Source organism: Salvelinus fontinalis, unplaced genomic scaffold (assembly GCF_029448725.1).
Source record: "Salvelinus fontinalis isolate EN_2023a unplaced genomic scaffold, ASM2944872v1 scaffold_0687, whole genome shotgun sequence".
Taxonomy (NCBI): Eukaryota; Metazoa; Chordata; class Actinopteri; order Salmoniformes; family Salmonidae; genus Salvelinus; species Salvelinus fontinalis.
This window is the reverse complement of record NW_026600896.1, coordinates 2501-9214: the sequence shown is the minus strand read 5'-3', so window position 1 is coordinate 9214 and position 6714 is coordinate 2501. Positions and strand designations below refer to the sequence as shown.

General features: G+C 42.9%; 3 long non-coding RNA genes across 3 annotated transcripts in view; 2 read left to right on the top strand and 1 right to left on the bottom strand.

The window, feature by feature from the left end:
* Positions 1–920: 920 nt before the first annotated feature.
* The window catches only part of LOC129847049 (uncharacterized), a 6540-nt gene continuing 746 nt past the window's right edge, over positions 921–6714 (bottom strand). Inside the window, exon 2 of the long non-coding RNA XR_008758367.1 lies at positions 921–1481. This is a non-coding gene — a long non-coding RNA (uncharacterized LOC129847049). The remainder of the gene's footprint in view (positions 1482–6714) is intronic.
* Positions 4383–5123, top strand: LOC129847051 (uncharacterized). The gene is made up of 6 exons (XR_008758369.1): positions 4383–4450; positions 4513–4624; positions 4681–4711; positions 4742–4847; positions 4879–4934; positions 5071–5123. It is a non-coding gene; the product is annotated as an uncharacterized LOC129847051 (long non-coding RNA).
* On the top strand, positions 5315–6235 carry LOC129847050 (uncharacterized). The gene is made up of 6 exons (XR_008758368.1): positions 5315–5381; positions 5438–5499; positions 5532–5618; positions 5861–5916; positions 6023–6146; positions 6203–6235. It is a non-coding gene; the product is annotated as an uncharacterized LOC129847050 (long non-coding RNA).

Below are 6714 nucleotides of genomic sequence, written 5' to 3'. Positions count from 1 at the left end.
TTTCCTCCAGATGTGACGCCTGAGAATCTTGTTTCTCATGGTCTGAGAGTCTTTAGGTGCCTTCTGGCAAACTCCAAGCGGGCTGTCATATACTGCCTTTTACTGAGGAGTGGCTTCCATCTGGCAGAGATGGTTGTCCTTCTGGGAGGTTCTCCCATCTCCACATAGGAACTCTAGAGCTCTGTCAGAGTGACCATCGGGTTCTTGGTCACCTCCCTGACCAAGGTCCTTCTCCCCAGATTACTCAGTTTGGCCGGGCGACCAGCTCTAGGAAGAGTCTTGGTGGTTCCAAACTTCTTCCATTTAAGAATGATGGAGGCCACTGTGTTCTTGTGGACCTTCAATGCTGCAGAAATGTTTTGGTACCCTTCCCCAGATCTGTGCCTCGACACAATCCTGTCTCGGAGCTCTAAGGACAATTCCTTCGAAATCAGGGCTTGATTTTTGCTCTGACGTGCACTGTCAACTGTGGGGCCTTATATAGACAGGTGTGTGCCTTTCCAAATCATGTCCAATCAATTTGATTTACCACAGGTGGACTCCAATCAAGTTGTAGAAACATCTCAAGGATGATCAATGGAAACAGGATGCACTTGAGCTCAATTTCGAGTCTCATAACAAAGGGTCTGAATACTTATCTAAAAAAGGTTTTTATTTTTTATAAATTTGCAGAAATGTCTAAAAACCTGTTTTCACTTTGTTATTATGGGGTATTGTGTGTAGATTGAGGGGAGAATTTTTTTTTAATAAGGCTGTAACGTAACAAAATGTGGAAAAAGTCATGGATACTGAATACTTTCCGAATGTATAAAAGGTACATTTTTTATCCATTTAAAGATCGTAGCAACTCTAAAGCCCCGTCACCAGACGTGACACATCACTGACAATCTGGAATGGCATGATGATAATACAGAGACAGATGTTTTTATTTTTTTATTTTATCTCCTTTGTATTGATTAACAGACAATAGTAACAATTCAAGATCTCTCAACATAATCAGCCCGAGACATTGATCAGCCAAAAAAAACTCACATCTCATGAGAATTACATTTAAAAATGTAAAGTAAGACCCTCTTTCATCAGCATAGGTACAACAGGGCTATTGGACTTCCTAAATGCCATACAGAATGGTTCCTGACTAAATGCCATACAGAATGGTTCCTGACTAAATGCCATACAGAATGGTTCCTGACTAAATGCCATACAGAATGGTTCCTGACTAAATGCCATACAGAATGGTTCCTGACTAAATGCCATACAGAATGGTTCCTGACTAAATGCCATACAGAATGGTTCCTGACTAAATGCCATACAGAATGGTTCCTGACTAAATGCCATACAGAATGGTTCCTGACTAAATGCCATACAGAATGGTTCCTGACTCCCGTCTCCGGTATCTATCCTCATGGAGGACACGGTGGATCCTGTTGTCTGTCGGTCCACTGATTCACTGCAGATTCTTCCCACGGATGCTCTTCAACCTGGTCAGATGGGAGAGGGAGGATCAACTCAGATCACGTAATGACACTTTTATAATACTGTAATATGTTTACATGACACGGGTCAATTGGTTTTGGCCTGGGTCAAACAGTTTTTACCCTTTTTGGCCTGGTCCAAACCATTTTTGGGCTTGGTTCTAACTGTTTTGGACCTGGTTCTAACTGTTTTGGACCTGGTTCTAACTGGTTATGGCCTGGTTCTAACTGGTTTTGGCCTGGTTCTAACTGTTTTGGACCCGGTTTCAACTGTTTTGTACTACAATTAAAGTTTATAAAAAGCACCTTAAAAACCCATTTGGATCAAGACATTGTGAGACAATAATAAAGGTATGTGTTAGAGGGATTCAGTAGGCCTATGGTATGTGTTAGAGGGTAGGTCTATGGTATGTGTTAGAGGGATTCAGTAGATCTATGGTATGTGTTAGAGGGATTCAGTAGGTCTATGGTATGTGTTAGAGGGATTCAGTAGGTCTATGGTATGTGTTAGAGGGATTCAGTAGGCCTATGGTATGTGGTAGAGGGTAGGCCTATGGTATGTGGTAGAGGGTAGGTCTATGGTATGTGTTAGAGGGATTCAGTAGGCCTATGGTATGTGTTAGAGGGTAGGTCTATGGTATGTGTTAGAGGGTAGGTCTATGGTATGTGTTAGAGGGATTCAGTAGGTCTATGGTATGTGTTAGAGGGATTCAGTAGGTCTATGGTATGTGGTAGAGGGATTCAGTAGGTCTATGGTATGTGTTAGAGGGTAGGCCTATGGTATGTGTTAGAGGGATTCAGTAGGTCTATGGTATGTGTTAGAGGGATTCAGTAGGTCTATGGTATGTGTTAGAGGGTAGGCCTATGGTATGTGTTAGAGGGTAGGCCTATGGTATGTGTTAGAGGGTAGGCCTATGGTATGTGTTAGAGGGATTCAGTAGGTCTATGGTATGTGTTAGAGGGATTCAGTAGGTCTATGGTATGTGTTAGAGGGATTCAGTAGGTCTATGGTATGTGTTAGAGGGATTCAGTAGGTCTATGGTATGTGTTAGAGGGATTCAGTAGGTCTATGGTATGTGTTAGAGGGTAGGTCTATGGTATGTGTAAGAGGGATTCAGTAGGTCTATGGTATGTGTTAGAGGGTAGGTCTATGATATGTGTTAGAGGGATTCAGTAGGCCTATGGTATGTGTTAGAGGGATTCAGTAGGTCTATGGTATGTGTTAGAGGGATTCAGTAGGCCTATGGTATGTGTTAGAGGGATTCAGTAGGCCTATGGTATGTGTTAGAGGGATTCAGTAGGTCTATGGTATGTGTTAGAGGGATTCAGTAGGTCTATGGTATGTGTTAGAGGGATTCAGTAGGTCTATGGTATGTGTTAGAGGGATTCAGTAGGCCTATGGTATGTGTTAGAGGGATTCAGTAGGTCTATGGTATGTGTTAGAGGGATTCAGTAGGCCTATGGTATGTGTTAGAGGGTAGGCCTATGGTATGTGTTAGAGGGTAGGTCTATGGTATGTGTTAGAGGGATTCAGTAGGTCTATGGTATGTGTTAGAGGGATTCAGTAGGTCTATGGTATGTGTTAGAGGGTAGGTCTATGGTATGTGTTAGAGGGTAGGTCTATGGTATGTGTTAGAGGGATTCAGTAGGACCTATGGTATGTGTTAGAGGGATTCAGTAGGTCTATGGTATGTGTTAGAGGGATTCAGTAGGCCTATGGTATGTGGTAGAGGGTAGATCTATGGTATGTGTTAGAGGGTAGGTCTATGGTATGTGTTAGAGGGTAGGTCTATGGTATGTGTTAGAGGGTAGGCCTATGGTATGTGTTAGAGGATAGGTCTATGGTATGTGTTAGAGGGATTCAGTAGGTCTATGGTATGTGTTAGAGGGTAGGTCTATGGTATGTGTTAGAGGGTAGGTCTATGGTATGTGTTAGAGGGTAGGTCTATGGTATGTGTTAGAGGGTAGGTCTATGGTATGTGTTAGAGGGATTCAGTAGGTCTATGGTATGTGTTAGAGGGTAGGCCTATGGTATGTGTTAGAGGGTAGGTCTATGGTATGTGTTAGAGGGATTCAGTAGGCCTATGGTATGTGTTAGAGGGATTCAGTAGGTCTATGGTATGTGTTAGAGGGATTCAGTAGGTCTATGGTATGTGTTAGAGGGATTCAGTAGGTCTATGGTATGTGTTAGAGGGTTGGCCTATGGTATGTGTTAGAGGGTAGGTCTATGGTATGTGTTAGAGGGATTCAGTAGGCCTATGGTATGTGTTAGAGGCATTCAGTAGGTCTATGGTATGTGTTAGAGGGATTCAGTAGGCCTATGGTATGTGGTAGAGGGTAGGTCTATGGTATGTGTTAGAGGGATTCAGTAGGCCTATGGTATGTGTTAGAGGGTAGGCCTATGGTATGTGTTAGAGGGATTCAGTAGGTCTATGGTATGTGTTAGAGGGTAGGTCTATGGTATGTGTTAGAGGGTAGGCCTATGGTATGTGTTAGAGGGTAGGCCTATGGTATGTGTTAGAGGGATTCAGTAGGTCTATGGTATGTGTTAGAGGGATTCAGTAGGTCTATGGTATGTGTTAGAGGGATTCAGTAGGTCTATGGTATGTGTTAGAGGGATTCAGCAGGTCTATGGTATGTGTTAGAGGGTAGGTCTATGGTATGTGTTAGAGGGTAGGTCTATGGTATGTGTTAGAGGGATTCAGTAGGTCTATGGTATGTGTTAGAGGGATTCAGTAGGTCTATGGTATGTGTTAGAGGGATTCAGTAGGTCTATGGTATGTGTTAGAGGGATTCAGTAGGTCTATGGTATGTGTTAGAGGGATTCAGTAGGTCTATGGTATGTGTTAGAGGGATTCAGTAGGCCTATGGTATGTGTTAGAGGGTAGGTCTATGGTATGTGTTAGAGGGATTCAGTAGGTCTATGGTATGTGTTAGAGGGATTCAGTAGGTCTATGGTATGTGTTAGAGGGTAGGTCTATGGTATGTGTTAGAGGGATTCAGTAGGTCTATGGTATGTGTTAGAGGGATTCAGTAGGTCTATGGTATGTGTTAGAGGGTAGGCCTATGGTATGTGTTAGAGGGTAGGTCTATGGTATGTGTTAGAGGGATTCAGTAGGTCTATGGTATGTGTTAGAGGGATTCAGTAGGTCTATGGTATGTGTTAGAGGGTAGGTCTATGGTATGTGTTAGAGGGATTCAGTAGGCCTATGGTATGTGTTAGAGGGATTCAGTAGGTCTATGGTATGTGTTAGAGGATTCAGTAGGTCTATGGTATGTGTTAGAGGGTAGGTCTATGGTATGTGTTAGAGGGTAGGTCTATGGTATGTGTTAGAGGGTAGGTCTATGGTATGTGTTAGAGGGATTCAGTAGGTCTATGGTATGTGTTAGAGGGATTCAGTAGGTCTATGGTATGTGTTAGAGGGTAGGTCTATGGTATGTGTTAGAGGGATTCAGTAGGTCTATGGTATGTGTTAGAGGATTCAGTAGGACTATGGTATGTGTTAGAGGGATTCAGTAGGTCTATGGTATGTGTTAGAGGGTAGGTCTATGGTATGTGTTAGAGGGTAGGTCTATGGTATGTGTTAGAGGGTAGGTCTATGGTATGTGTTAGAGGGATTCAGTAGGCCTATGGTATGTGTTAGAGGGTTGGCCTATGGTATGTGTTAGAGGGATTCAGTAGGTCTATGGTATGTGTTAGAGGGATTCAGTAGGTCTATGGTATGTGTTAGAGGGTAGGTCTATGGTATGTGTTAGAGGGATTCAGTAGGCCTATGGTGTGTGTTAGATGGTAGGTCTATGGTATGTGTTAGAGGGATTCAGTAGGTCTATGGTATGTGTTAGAGGGTAGGTCTATGGTATGTGTTAGAGGGATTCAGTAGGTCTATGGTATGTGTTAGAGGGTAGGTCTATGGTATGTGTTAGAGGGTAGGTCTATGGTATGTGTTAGAGGGATTCAGTAGGTCTATGGTATGTGTTAGAGGGATTCAGTAGGCCTATGGTATGTGTTAGAGGGATTCAGTAGGTCTATGGTATGTGTTAAGAGGGATTCAGTAGGTCTATGGTATGTGTTAGAGGGATTCAGTAGGCCTATGGTATGTGTTAGAGGGTAGGTCTATGGTATGTGTTAGAGGGATTCAGTAGGTCTATGGTATGTGTTAGAGGGATTCAGTAGGTCTATGGTATGTGTTAGAGGGATTCAGTAGGTCTATGGTATGTGTTAGAGGGATTCAGTAGGTCTATGGTATGTGTTAGAGGGATTCAGTAGGTCTATGGTATGTGTTAGAGGGTAGGCCTATGGTATGTGTTAGAGGGATTCAGTAGGTCTATGGTATGTGTTAGAGGGATTCAGTAGGTCTATGGTATGTGTTAGAGGGATTCAGTAGGTCTATGGTATGTGTTAGAGGGTAGGTCTATGGTATGTGTTAGAGGGATTCAGTAGGTCTATGGTATGTGTTAGAGGGTAGGTCTATGGTATGTGTTAGGGGGATTCAGTAGGTCTATGGTATGTGTTAGAGGGTAGGTCTATGGTATGTGTTAGAGGGTAGGTCTATGGTATGTGTTAGAGGGATTCAGTAGGCCTATGGTATGTGTTAGAGGGATTCAGTAGGTCTATGGTATGTGTTAGAGGGATTCAGTAGGTCTATGGTATGTGTTAGAGGGATTCAGTAGGTCTATGGTATGTGTTAGAGGGTAGGTCTATGGTATGTGTTAGAGGGATTCAGTAGGCCTATGGTATGTGTTAGAGGGATTCAGTAGGTCTATGGTATGTGTTAGAGGGATTCAGTAGGTCTATGGTATGTGTTAGAGGGTAGGTCTATGGTATGTGTTAGAGGGTAGGTCTATGGTATGTGTTAGATGATAGGTCTATGGTATGTGTTAGAGGGATTCAGTAGGTCTATGGTATGTGTTAGAGGGATTCAGTAGGTCTATGGTATGTGTTAGAGGGATTCAGTAGGTCTATGGTATGTGTTAGAGGGATTCAGTAGGTCTATGGTATGTGTTAGAGGGTAGGTCTATGGTATGTGTTAGAGGGATTCAGTAGGTCTATGGTATGTGTTAGAGGGATTCAGTAGGTCTATGGTATGTGTTAGAGGGATTCAGTAGGTCTATGGTATGTGTTAGAGGAGTAGGTCTATGGTATGTGTTAGAGGGATTCAGTAGGTCTATGGTATGTGTTAGAGGGATTCAGTAGGTCTATGGTATGTGTTAGAGGGATTCAGTAGGTCTATGGTATGTG